A 15,170-nucleotide genomic window follows, 5' to 3' on the forward strand; every position below is an offset into this window, starting at 1 on the left:
ATTCAAATGAAAATCAAATGAAAACCAAATTCAAATCAAATAAAAATGAGAATCAAATTAAACTTGCACACAAATAATCATTCAATTTAACATTCATTGATTCATTGGTTTCAAATTAGACAAAGAATTAAAATCTGTAGTTCTAGAATTCTATTACAAAACGATGAACTAAAAAACTATTGATTAAAAAACAAAATTATAAACTCTGATGATGATGAAGAACTTATTCCTACTTCATAATGGTGTACCTGCACAGAAAAATCCATCATCTGATTACCGTGGGGAGGTCACAATACTCAAGAAAATGCTTATAAAAAAAACAACAGAAACACAATAAAGGCGATGTATCAATATCATAAAGATCTACTTATATATAGGTATTATAAAGATAAAACACCTTAGGATTCATAACCTCCATTGTATCTGTACATATTGCAGCGTGCCACTGGTTTGGATCTACATGCAGATTAGTTTGTTACCATGCGTACAACACTTAAATAGAGCAGTATTTAAGAAGAAGGGACATAAATCATCTTTCACTATCATCCCTAAGCTAAAACTGCATTTTACGTGACATGTATAGTGGTTTAGGGCATCGGAAATTACTACCTGCTATTAGAAAAGAGTTAGACGGTCCCTTATGGTTTGAGTAATCAGGGAATGGGAAACCCCAATGGAGAACTGAATAAGAATATCAGTTTCACGATAGACATATGGTTTAACAGAGCAGATTGCAAGGATAAGATACAGTTGAGAAAGCAGAGATGTAGAAACTACACAGAAGTATGAATTAGTCAGACTGGTACCTCTGTTCGAATTGTTCTGCTACCTTGATGAGGACATATATTCAAGTACTTATCGAAAATCGCTCGGGAATCTTTCCCCTTTAAAAATAGAAGAATTACCACTTATCAGTATTTAGTACATTAACGACATGATAATCTATTCAACTGATGGCACCCGAGCCTCTTAACATATCTATATGTTGAGCATTTGGGATTTTCAATTGGTTTAACATCCTTCAGAGTAAGAGGTAAGTGTCGTGAGATAATTGATTCTGTAAACCCACTTCTAGCATGCACCAACCAGTTTCATCGTCATACATATGGTAGGGAAACTTAAATGGTCTTATATGGTGAAAGAGTTACAAGGATAAGAAAACCATTGTCTTATGGCAAGGTTAAGTACCTTTAAGTTACGTATTCTTCGATGCAATCTTCTAAACCATCAAGATCACCAAAAGCAATCAATAAGTGTCTGTGGAACCAAATTGCACTCAGTCAGCATAAAATATAATTAGATCAAGATTTCCTCTTTTCAGTGACATAATATGCAAAAACAGTAAAAGAAGCACGACCATTTTTAGTTTACCCACGAGCTCAGTTAAATTTTAATAAGCACAACAGATACACAAACAATACCTGAATGTAGGTATGGTCAGCTCTGATGAGCTAAGAACAACGCCGTGCTCAGAATTTCCAAGCTTATGATCATATCCGCACTAGGGAAGTAATTGAGGGTTAATATACTAACAGCTGTGGCTTAACAACTACACAAACAGAAGAACAAGTACCTCAAAAAGGAAAGCTTTAAAAACAAAATTGATATTTGGAGCGTATCGTACTTTATACCCCCAATATGATCCTTCTTCTCTAGGAGTGGAAGATGGCACAACCTTGCAAAAATAATCTAGGAAGATAGAAAGAAGAAGTTTTACACAAAAGTTCCTTAATATAGAGTGGCCTAAAACAACTTACAGAAACTTTGGATCCAAAAAGATAAATCACAATACATAATTAGTGAGTCACAAGTTCAAATTAACATATTAAGCTGAAGCAAGTGATGCTAACAAACATATCAAGTATGGACTAAATTTGCAATATGAAAAACGAATAAGAAGAACTAAGTACTGTCGGACACATCAGAATTGTCCCATGCTGACTAATCACACTCGTCCATAAAATAATTGAAAATCAACTCTAACTAGGCACCATCCATCAAAAAGAAACATCAAGAGTTTACATGTTTCCAGGCAGCGATCAGTTCCCATTACTACAGTCACACGAATTCCAGGATCAAGATTCTGGTCAACGACAATATTCTGCACAATTTGGCAAATCAACAATCAGCTGGAAACCAATCATACTTCGTAAAAAAGTATCTTATGTGGCTTCATGCTCATAACAGATGCATTTGATTTAGAACACTAAGAAGAAATATCATTTAAGAAAGATTGAAAATATCAATAACAGGGAGATTTTATTGTCCACATTCTGCAATTCTTTCTTTTGGCTTTCATGATAAAAGAGAAAATGTCATCCTCAGGGAAAAAAAGATGCATCAGATGGCAACATTGGCATATCATATTAAATAAAAATGACTATAACTCTTAGCTAAAACTATTTCAAGAGGCGATTGAGAACCATACCTTCATTAAACCAACATCGACTTGTGTACCGGTGTTATTCGGACCTCTTTCTTTCTGTGTAACACCTGCAGAGGCATTACAAGGTCAACTATTAATTCCATACGTGAGAATGTTTTCAGTTTTCACAATGAAAATAAAAACATACAAAACTAACTTTCCCGATATGGACCCATCCATGCTTACGCAAATGATGAGGAGCATCAAGGGGTGGTAACAAACCCTACGAAAAAATGCAAGCAGATTTTATAAATTCACATCATAAGCAATTACACAAATTTATACATGTCTAATACATGCATTATAGCAATTTTTTGAAGGACGAAAACATACCACAGACCTAAAGCTTGTATGCATCTGCAAAAGCGCACGTCTCAGATACTGAGGTGTCTCTAAATACTTCAGTATTCTTATAAGAAACTGCGTACCGCTCTCACTACCATCGACATCTTCTTTTATTGCTAATCTCAAATCATAATCTGAACCATTATTATTGTCAAATATCACCACCTGTTTACATAAAACAAAATCCCTCTCATAAGAAAAATTCACTTAACTCTTCTGTCTCTGAGTTTCTCAATAAACCCACAATTCCTATTTCCTTGAACCTTCAAACTAATCATTTTTTTTATCAAAAAAATGAAGCCCTATGATCAACTATATTCATTTTCCCTTGAAGACGAATCCCTGACTGTAACAATAAACGAACCCACATACGGTACAATCTTTAAATAATCTTTGGTTTTTTCTGATAAATTTAGAGATTTAAGAACTACAAAAAAAAAACAAGAAAAAATTAACATTAAGAAACAAAACGAAAACCTAATTAGAATATAGAACTAACCTCATCGACTCTGAAAATTATAGCTACACGAGCTATTTGACCAGGTGAAAGCAAACACTTCAGGATGCAACCATCATCTGCTTGTAGTTCATGAAGCGGCTCAAAATTTTTCATAGTCTGCATCATAATACAAATGCTTAAGATTAATGAAAAAAGGCTCAGACTCTTATCAAAACATTACATGCCTTTTTTTTAATAAAATTAAGAACATATATTGTTACAAAACTGATACGAAACCTGAGTCCCACGCTGCAAGCGCCAAACATAACAAGTTCTATTATTGTTTGCAGCAACAACTAATCTTCCATCCCACATTACTGTGAGAGATCGTACGGACATATCCACCTCTGGCACCTGAATTATACTGTAAACTTGATAAAAGGTTCTGATGTCTACAATTACTTCTGATCATAAGGTAACAAAACTGTTACTAGAAACCAAAAATGTTCAACATAGCAATAAAATATCCAGTACATACCAACTCACAACTGCATGAATTTGCTGTCAAATCCCAAACATGAATATTTTTTCATTTCTACCAATGATGCATTTCCAACAATTACAAACTAAGGCTTAATACAATAAATTATAAAATCAATTAGAGCATCACCCCCAGAATTGACCACCTAGTACAACTCCATTTGAGCAAAAATTCCAAAGTTTAGTTACAAAAAAATCACATGCATGGGTCATTCACTCAGGCTAACACAACATAGAGTCACTCATTTTGAAACCCCACACTAAAATCCTCTTCAAACACTAATAATTCTTAATCAAAATCAAATCAAATCAAATCAAATCCTCTAATTCGGTCAAAAATGTACATCAAAAAATCGAAAAAACAAAAACCCTAACCAGAAAAACCCCTCAAATCAACCCTAGTTTACTAGCCAAAATAACCCAAAATTAACAAAAATGGTAAGAGAGATATAGATAGAAGGAGAAGAAATATCCTCACCAGGATTGTACTGCGTGAAAAATTCTTCCACACCTACAACCACACAAAACACAAACAAAAATGAATTAGAACCAAAACTCATAAACCCTAAATTTAAAAAAAAAATCAAAATTAAATAAAAAAATTGAAGATAAACTGAATACTAAGCAAAAGTAAGAGCTTTAATCTTTAATCAGGGGATTCAAAGTCATCAACCTCCATAATCTCATCATCTGCAGCAGGAACTAGTCTTCGATCTCCATTTTTGAAAATCGACAAAGACCCTTTCGAATCTGATTTAGCAAGAGAAAACTGTTTCAAATCAAGAACAAATAACATAAAACATTCTAATTCATCCAAACAATCGAGCCCTAAAAATTGTAAAATCAAAACCCTAACCCCCAAATTAAAATACAAGAGAAAACCCAAATAAAAAAATTACCCTGTATCATATTCCTTGCGAATCTCTAATCAACAACAACACTGTGAGATTCACTGGTCTAAGATTGTTCAGATTCAACCCCATGTATTCTTCTACTTCCTGATTAACCACCTTCACTTCTATTTCTAGTAACATAGAAAATCAAATTCTGGTATTCTAGTAGACATGATTACCAAACCCTAAGAGAGATGAGTTAGAGAAGGATTTGAGGTGCGACTGTGAGAGGGTGAAAGAGAACTGAGTTTCTTTCTCTTTTGATAGGAAAGATATAAGAAATTGAAGAGATACGCACGAGGTGGTCAAAAGAAGAAATATGGTTAGCTTAATCTAGTCGTTTACTGCAGTTTGGCTAATCGTGGCTATCAAAAGGGTGGGGCCCAGGGAAATCCTACCTATAGGAAAAACTAGGATCCTCGGTCACAGTGTGGGTCAAAACACGAGGAATAAAATAATAATAAAGAATCCTATACAACGACCATTTTTAACACTCCCAGATGTGCTCCGCATTTTTATTAAACCTAGGATGGAGTTTGACCGGTCCACGGTCAATTGACTATGAATGAGGGTCGTGGGTGTGGGTCAATAAAACCCCATTTTCCACTAGTGAGGTAAGCGTTCCCCTAACATGATGTCGGTTTATGTCATAATCCCCGACTCTGATGTGGACGGGCCATATCATGAGGAATATCCTTAAAAGGATGTTGATGCCATTTCTGAAAAGATATTGAAGCATCTTCCAAAGAGAACGTTGATGTAGCTTCCGGAAGGCGTGTTGAAGCGGCTTCTGGAGAGAGCATTAAAGCGTCTTCTGGATCGAACATCGGGTCCCGGAGAGAGCGTTGAAGCGGCTTCTGCTGGAGGGAGCGTTGAAGCGGCTTCTGCTGGAGGGAGCGTTGAAGCGGCTTCTGCTGGCGCTTCTTCTAGAGAGAGCGTTGAAGCAGCTTCTTCTTCAGTTTAATTTTCCCTTGCAAATCACATGTTCCTTGATTGACCATCTCTCTTGTGTTGAAGATGTCCTTGACTGATGGCGAAGGAATTTCATGCTGAGCCTCAGTCCCCAAGTGTGGTCTACGTGGCTCTATCTTGTATGCCCGATGGGTCTTTGTACGTAGTGGTTGTTGATTGGTGAAGCTATGGATAGTATCGATCAACGAGCAACAACGGTTCTTGGCAGCAGCTGTGATCAGAAGAGACTGGCAAGGGGAGGCGTGGTGGAAACTTGCACGAACTTGGCACTCTTCATACAATGGTAGAGATCGTCTCGTTATAAGAGGGAGAAGATGAAACCGATGGATTTCTTGATGTTTCTTCATGGAATAGAGAAGAGGGAAACAGTCCCCTGCCCACGAGTATCCACTGAGCTTTCGACTTGATAGATGTTGTCACGCTAGCTTCATGAGGACGTACTTACGTCTGCTCTCTTGAGTATACCCTCGTCTTTGGACATCTTGGAATCATAATGATAGCGTGCTTGCATCTATCTAAATTCACCATCTTTGAGATGGGCAGTGCTAAGAAGTCCCCAGTCATACTCCTTTGCCAGTATCATCATTAGATCGTGTCTTTAAGGAGTAGAGAAGTTCCTTCATGCGAATGAATTAACTAATAGGTTCTGCAAATATAATGAAGCTCTTGACATGGAGGATCTGTATGTACCTCTTAAGTCCCAGGTGCAATCTCCTTTGGTAACACAACTACTTCTTCTACGGGAGACGAAATTCTGAAAGCGTCTCTCATTGATGTAGTTACCGTCGATCCATATATGGAATATCTTGGACATTGTTTCATCATTGTGGCAGTCATGCATATGGTACTGGAGTTGACGATTTTGTAAATGTAGGATATTGTATCTCGGTGGTTTTCCTCTTACTGCTTCAGCGAAACTGCTTACAGAAGGATGAAGGTTGTATTGCCTGTTGGTGAGATGTATGCTTCCACAAACATCGTGAGATCTTCATTACTGGAAGGATTGCTGTTTCTAGAAGGGCAGGTACTGTCGCAACTGAGCGTTTAGCAGCTTCACGGAGTTCAGAGGATGTCTGAAAGCGCAGGTTTTTCAACAAAGCACGATTGACAGGTACCGCCCTATTGATGCACAATTACACCACTTGTTGTTCGGTCGCATTTGGATCGTGACCCTCTAGTGCCTGAATTCGGGACTTCTTGACATAATCATTTGGATGTTCGCTGAAGCATCCCTCTTAAGTCTGACAGGGTGATTCGTCCAAGATGCGGATTCTTTCTCGACACGATGATGCGGACATCGCTATCTTCTTGGGGATGCTTCCTTGAGGTGTCGGTTCTAGTAGATCTGAAGGTGTCTCGGACCCGCTCTCGTATGGGATGACATGATAGGAGAACCTTTTATGATTATTTGGAGACGACAATATTCTTTGAACCTTCCGAAACGCTTCCTATTGTAGTGTGGTCCAGACGAAACTTGCTCCTTCTTCAGCAAGGGGGTGAATGAAGCAACGATCTGGGCTAAACCAGGTATAAAACGTCGAACGTAGTTCACCTTGCCCATGAAGCTTTGTAGATCTTTCACCGTTCGTGGAGGCAGCATCGTGAGGATATATTGGGTCTTGGATGGGTTCGCCTTGATCCCCTCAGCAGTCACCTGGAATCCCAGAAATTTGCCTGAAGAAACACCGAAAGCGCATTTCAAAGGGTTCATCTTCAATTTGGCACCGTTCGAACACTTTCCGTAGGACTCCTGTGTGGGCCACCCGATCTTTTGATTTGACTACTATATCATCCACGTAGTCTTCAACTTGCTTATGCATCATTTCGTGGAAGATTGCCGTCATAGCGCGTTGATACGTTGCACCGGCATTCTTCAAACCAAATGGCATTACAGTATAATAAAAATTTTCGAGAGGAGTTCGAAAAGCTGTCTTACTTGCATCATGCTCGTACATCCTTATCTGATTGTACCCACTATATCCATCCATGAAGGAGAACATGCAGTGTCCGCTGGTGGCATTTACTAACATGTCAATGTTGGGTAGAGGAAAATCGTCTTTTGAGAAGAATCTTTTCAAGTCTCTGAAATCTACGAAGAACCTGATCTGTCCGTTTTTCTTTTTCACTGGAACTACATTAGCCAACCAGGTCGGATGATAGATGGGCTTAATGAAGCCAGCATCTAGCAGCTTCTGAATCTTAGTCTTGATTTTCTCTTCTACCTCGTGCCTGAATTGCCTCGGAGATTTCTTGATCGGCTTGAATCCAGGTATGACATCTAGATGATGCGCGACCAATTTTTCATCTAGACCGGGCATTTCTTCATACGTCCAAGCGAATATGTCCTGGTGTTCTTTGAGAAGTTGCACGAGCTCCGTGCTTTCATCCGTGGACAAGGTTGAGCTTATGGAGATAGGCATGGGAGATTCTTCATTCCCGATGTTAACGATTTTGAGCTCATCGGTAGTGGAGTTGGTGCCGTCCTGCAGTTGTCGTGGAGCATCCATCACCTCTTCCTGTGGCTCGTCGTTGTTGTAGCATTCTATGGAGGAGAGACTGGGTAACAGTCTCCCTTGATAATTTCTAACAGCGGCGTCGGTATACGATTTTCCCTTTATGATCACGACTTTCCACAAAGGTTCGCTCCCTCTTAGTGTGAACGTGGGTCACGACTTTTCCGGATGAAGAAGAGCGCCTTGTATGCCAAGATGCATCGTGGGTCTTAGCCCTCAATGACGCGAGTTGGTCCTTCTCCTGGATTCACGCCCACGTGGAGAGTGGGATGCAATAAACTTTGTCCGCTTCTTCCCGCGAAGCTTCTCTTGCTTCAAATAATTCCACTCAACATATCGGTGCATAAAGAGACAACGATGCAGGAATACGAATGACTTCTTTATTCATCATATTCTTTAGGCACTGGTGATACGTTGAAGGGACAATCCTATTATCATGAAGCCACGGTCTCCCCAGTATCATATGGTAGTCCGACTCCTTTTCTATGACTTCGAATTTCACCTTTGAATAAACGGGCCCTACAGATAAATTCATATTGACATACTCGTACGTGTTGGTCTGGGTTTTTTCGAAGTCTGTCATTGTAGTAGGCTTCTGTACGATCTTGCCTGGGCGAACCTTGGCTGTCTTGAGAGTATTGAGAGTAATCACATTCGAAGACGCTCCCATGTCGATGAGGGCCCTCTTTAACTATGGATCCTTGATGCATGCAGTAACATGTAGGGCCCGGTTGTGACCTTCCTCCGCCATCATGTTCTGGGAGCAAAGGAGTTAAGTGCACATCCAGGGCTGGTTGATTGCAGCAAATTTCTCCGCCCGTTGATTCTTCGAGAGATGCAAAAGTTCGCGTAAACTTTCCACTAGAGAAGCCGCTTCCTGATCCACCAGCCTCTGGTTCGTAGTGAAGCTACTGACTTGACGAGGATCGTTGTGAGGATCAGTCCCCAGTGTAGAAATCTCGGTCACAGGAAAACCGATCTTCTTTGATCAGGTCCATGTTCTTTGTGTGAATCCTTTGCATTCGTGTCAACTCGATCAATGTTGGGATTCTTCCAGCCACGCCGTCAGACATACCGTTGGAAAGAGGAGCATCTTCATTGGAGGAACTCCGATCGGGATTTGGAGTTGTTGAGGCATCCCTAAGACCAACCATTTTGAAATCATCCAAATGGAATTGGATATTGAAGAAATTAACTTCACAACCGAGAGATTAATGTCCCACCGTGATCGCCAATTGTTTGAGGATAAAAACTGTTTCTGCTGGTTTTGGTAAATTTGGGTGTGTGTGAATGAGAAACGAATCTAAACCCTAAAAAAATGTACTGCACGGGAGTACTTTAGATTCGAGAGATCAATCTGTACAATTATGGCCTAAACCAAGAAATGGCCGTTTCAGACTTGCTTCGGTCACAAAGTGAAGGAGATGGGGCTGATCTTAGGGAGGGAAGTGAAGAAGGTGTTGAGATTGTGAAGGTGTTGGCTGTTTATGACTTGTATCAGAATGTTGAACTGGCTTGCATAATGTAAGCTATCAGTTCTGGGTGTTTTCTGGATACATAGTTAACAACACTTGGTTTTCTGTGTTTGTTCGTGTTGTTTGGAAATAGGCGAAGGACCTATTTATACAAGTCATTGAGCGCAAACCCTCATCTCGTAGGAAGTGGAGGAAGTTGAGTGATGGAGTAGTGGGGTCGTGTAGGTGATTGCACGATCACGTCTTAGCCCACTTCCCTCATCATCTTAACCGTCCATACTTCCTGACACGTTCTTATATATGGGCGCGTTGCACGCCGCACGCTGTAAACCGCCAGACCAATACCCCAGTAAGTATCCCCCAGTTCGTGACATGTTTGATGTCTCGAGTAAGTAGGTCGAGTTGTGGGACCCACAGGAAATAACACGTGATGCTATAAAGCTAAATAACTAAGTTATTTAAGAAATCGATATTCATAAAATATCGTGTATATTCTATGCGTGTGATGCATCGAATATGATCAATATGTATGAAGCACCACTGTTTTAAAGCTTAATAGAGTAAGTCGCGGATTAAGCGTCTTAAAATAGCAGCATATTCAAACATCTTCAAGGGATCGTTTGAAGGCCGCATGGGCGGCCCATCCCTTGGTCGAACACTCCATGTGGTAGAGTGACGGACGGTGATCACCAAGGTTCATCATTGGCTGTTTAACTTTTAGCCTAGGATGTCCGACCAAGCTGGCAAAGTTGGACGGATGAGATGATCTGCGGCACATGTTTGCGACCGTTGATGGATTTTAGGGTTTTAAAGAGGTGCGCAAGCATCACTCTTTAGCTTGACCGAAATCAAGCATGGACAAAGTTTTTGGTGGGACCGACCGGGCATGCGTGTAGACGGCTTTCCGGTGTACAAGTCCATGCCACTCTGTCTCACGGAGGTGCGATCTAGGCCACTCAATTTTTCTGGCAAAGGTGAGTGGTCATGATCGATATGCGACAGAAATCCTTTGCCGCAAAGGATTTGGAAGCCGCGTGACATGCCACCTTTGGGCGCGCATTTTGAGGCGCTCAGTCGTGGTTGGCACAGACCGGTCGGTCACACGCATAGGTGGGCCCACGATGATCAAGTATACATCCTTGGGATCTCTTGAGTCTATATCTACACCCTCTGTTTAGGCATGCGAAGATGGATGAACGAGATCGAACTACGAAAGATATGTATTGCCGCAAACCCTAATTAGGGTTTTTAATAGTCACGCACGCATGACATTGGCCAACCGGTTTGGCTGGCTATGCTCCTCCTTTGGAGAGGTCGATCGTGTGGGGCCCACGTTGGGATGACGGTGAACATATGTGCACCTCCCTGATGGTCCTAGGTGCGATCTAAGCCATCCAAATATGCCGGCGAAGTTGGATGGTTGTGATCGATCCACGACACTTTAAGCATCACGCCAGCCTCACTTCAAGCAAGCGTTTTCTGCTCTATAGCTAGGCCGTGAGAGAGTCGATCGGTAGGTGAGGAGTGGGCCCGCCAATTTGCATATTAGCACTTCACCGATCAATTGCGGAATGATCCAAGCCGTCCAACTAGGCTGGCGAAGTTGGACGATCGCGATGTTTGTTGATACTGTCTTTGACAGTCTTTGCTCATGCGAGCCACTCCAAGGAAAAACGAACCAGCTCAACCGCCCTACTTCAGGGCTGGCGTTCGATGGGTGTTTGGGAGTACAACATGTGTTCGACCGGACAGGACAAAAACTGGCCCGCTGGTGGTCATTACGGTGATCGCCTGCTCTTGCTAGGGTTCATCTAGGCTGGTTAAATCATGTGGTCATCTTGCTTGGCCGTGATCATTTCTGAGACTGATACGGACAGTCCATATTTATTTTAGGGAATTGAACTTGCTCGATCGGGCTAATATACGCACACCGATGCGAGATTCTCTTTGTTAAAGAATGGTGTAGCATGTACGGGTATTTCATGCATGTCTCGAAATTGGCACTTGGAGATTCATGCTACTCTGCTGAGAGTAAACACTCAGTCGTCATGTCATGCTAATAATGAGAGTTCGACGAGGAACAACATAGGAAATATTAGGCAAATCATGCATTAATTAGTAATGCTAAAAATTCACAGAATATTTGGGATTGTTGCTACATGCACCGTTCTGGGTGAATTTTGTGTATTTATCGAATTGCTTCAAATAAATAAAGCGAGGGGATTTCTGCGCTCATCGCTTATCAAATGACTTTATCCTTTGAAGGATGTCAGTATATTTAAAATTGGTTTTACAATTCTAGACCTGAACTAAAATCCACTATTAACAACCCTGTAGGTTAACGACTTCATTGGGATTGTGAAGCCAGACCTAATTATTATCTTTGTAGTTGCGTGATATGATCTTGCTGTTTCTATCGTGTTGAGTGCAATTGAAATATTTGGCTCGAGATTTTATATCTCCGATAGGCAAGATAGAAAAGTAATCACAACAAACTTCGTCTCATCGTTTGTGATTCCACAATAACTTGTTTCTCTAGTCGATTAGGTTTATTGTGAGGTGATTGATAGTTCTAGGCTGTTCTTCGGGAATATAAGTCTGGGTTATCAATTGGTTCCCGTTCACCTTGATTTAAAGACGGAACAAAAACTCTTGGGTATTTCTGTGGGAGACAGATTTATTCAATCTTATAGACTTTTCTGTGTGAGACAGATTTGTCTATCAAGTCTCCGACTTTGGGTCATAGAAACTCTTAGTTGTGGGTGAAATCAGCTAAGGGAATCAAGTGCGTAGTGTCCTACTAGGATCATAGCCATAAGGAGCGCAACTGTACCTTGAATCAGTGTGAGATTGATTAGGGTTCAACTACAGTCCAGTCCGAAGTTAATTGGTAGTAGGCTAGTGTCTGTAGCGGCTTAATACAGTGTGGTGTTCAATCTGGACTAGGTCCCGTGGTTTTTCTACATTTGCGGTTTCCTCGTTAACAAAATTCTGGTGTCTGTGTTATTTCTTTTCCGTATTATATTTTGTTATATAATTAAAATATCACAGGTTGGGCGTTGATGGTTTTTCAAATAGTGATTGTAGTAGTGGTAAAAACTGGGTCTTTTCAGACTTGTGAAGAAAGGAATTTTTAGATTTAAATTAAACTAGACAATTAAATAAAGTTGTTCAAAGTTATAGAGAAAAACACCAAGACTAGGATTCCACCAATGACCATTTTAATAGTAAACTCTAAATAGTTCTTATGCAATTTTATCTTTAAAATCAATTCTAATATTTGCCTCAAATAAGTTTTTGAAGTAATAATTGTAATTAAAAAGTATAAAACATCAAAAGTTACTAAAACCCAGCATGCTTCATCAAGTCAATTCACAATTACTCAATAAAAACTATTAATTCAATTTTAATTCGTGCAAATAATCAAATAATAATATTGCAAATAAATATAAAAATTAGAATTATACCAATAAATTTTGTACCAATGGCTTCCTCCGTCGTCTCGGCTAATGGGTTTAGCTCCTCATCCCAAAAACACACTCACAAGATAAATTCATGGCTAAAATAGGTGTTTTTATTGATGATTATATGATGAAATAGGAATTAGCAACGCTGTAATGGTGTTACAGCGCCACTGTTACAAAGGTGTATGGTAATTTAAGACTGCTGTAAACGATAACTATCTACTGCTGTGAAACAACAACAGTGGTACGAAAATAAGTCTGCTGAAGAACGACGGACTCTGCGAGTCTGTTCTTCGTGTTCTTCAGAAGCTTTAATGGCAACAACAACGTTGTCTCCTCTATAATTGCTTCTCCTAGGATCTCATCGACTCTAAAATCCCTCCTAAAGGTTTCTAACCTTTCTTTGATGTAAACCAACACTTATATAGCCTTCAGTTTCCCTAGAAACTCGATCAAATTCGAGAATAAATCTCTTATTCTTCACGTGCAGTTTGAACAATAATTCCATCTGTCGATCTTTGTATGCGTCTGTGAGCTATTCTATTGCTCCCAAAATCTTCTTTGACTTGAACTCAACTGTTTTGAAGTATATCCCACGCAAGAATCTCTCCCAAATCTTTCAAACCAATTCAAAACCCTAAACAGGGACCGTGTGCACTGTCTTGACTTTGTGTGGATTTTCTGACTTATCCAGCCCAATTAGATGGGTCTAATAGCTTCTAACAGGTCCCTTATGTCTTGTATAGTCCGTGGGTACCAAATTTGCCCATTGAATCGCCTGCTAGGTCGCTCAAATCCTTGATCCAAAACTGTTGACGCTGCTGCCTTTTTTCCCGCCAAGATGTTCTTTTGAATTTGAGAAGTTGACCTCCCCTTATCTGTGGCTGGTCTCCCTTTAGCAGATGCCTGGAAATGGGTCACCCCTTAGTAATTAGGTTACCCCTTATCCAAAATCAAGGGTCCGTATAGCAAGTGTCCTCTGGGGCATTTTCCGCATTTTTTTTTGCGGGGTTCCTCCGGGGTATTTCTGGGATACTTCCGGTACACTTCTGAGGCGCTTCCGGTACGTTATCAACGGAGGTCCAAATGCCACATTTTTAGCCAAATTCGCCGCAAGAGATTATTTTCCAAAAACACCTACAAATACATAAAATAACCAAATAAGTACAATATCGAGTACTAACAATATATACAAATGAGCTATATTAGACACATAAATGCGTCTATCAAATACCCCCAAACTTATTATTTGCTAGTCCCGAGCAAATCAAAACTACAAAATAAAATTCTAACTCACTGTCGCAGGCATCGTCGATTGCATTTAGCGTATGCAATAAGCCTTTAAACCCCTAGGTGGCCCTAGTGGCCGAGTTATAGTATCGGGAGGGCTTACCAGAGATATACCCACAAAACCTGTACTCCAGACCTTAGCTATCTACGCAGAACCTTGGAAGGCACTAAAGAATCTCCTTGGTTGGCATACTTATTGACTACATGAAGAAGTACCCTGATGCGAAATTCCAATTGCTGTACACGAGTTTGCACTCAAGCATACTAAAATTCATATAAAGTGACAGAGCTCTACTCAGATAGTTGCACTATGGACATCATATTCGGAGTCAAACTAATCACATGGAAAGATTAAGAGATGGATATAGAAAAACATAGATGGTTTTGATGTTTACTAAGTGAACGGCGTTTCCCATATCTGTCTGAAGGCCTCCGCCAAAATGAACCTATCCTAATGGATTGAGATACTAGTCTGACTAATATCAATACACTGGCATATACAAGGGTACCAGTGGTCGATAACCTAACTCTAGGTCAACACAACTGGCATATACAAGGGTACCAGTGGTCGAATTTATTGAATTTATTCCTTTTGGTCAAATGGTCTGGTCTCAATTTCTTTCTTTTTTCTTTTTTTTTTCATCTTTTTTCTTTTTCAACTTTTTCAACTTTTTTTTTTTTATTTTTTTCATGGTATCTCAATCACTCTAATTCACCCTAGCATTGGTAACAACTTGAATCGTGGGCCCCACCTATCACTTAGAGAAACATAGTTTAAAAACAAAATAAAATAAAAATAGAAGTGAAAAGGACT

General features: G+C 40.0%; 1 pseudogene; it reads right to left on the minus strand.

Moving 5' to 3' along the window:
* Window positions 1-254: 254 nt before the first annotated feature.
* LOC113303891 lies at window positions 255-4,928 on the minus strand (annotated as a pseudogene).
* Window positions 4,929-15,170: the final 10,242 nt, after the last annotated feature.

This window comes from Papaver somniferum, chromosome 8 (assembly GCF_003573695.1).
Source record: "Papaver somniferum cultivar HN1 chromosome 8, ASM357369v1, whole genome shotgun sequence".
NCBI classification, from domain to species: domain Eukaryota; kingdom Viridiplantae; phylum Streptophyta; class Magnoliopsida; order Ranunculales; family Papaveraceae; genus Papaver; species Papaver somniferum.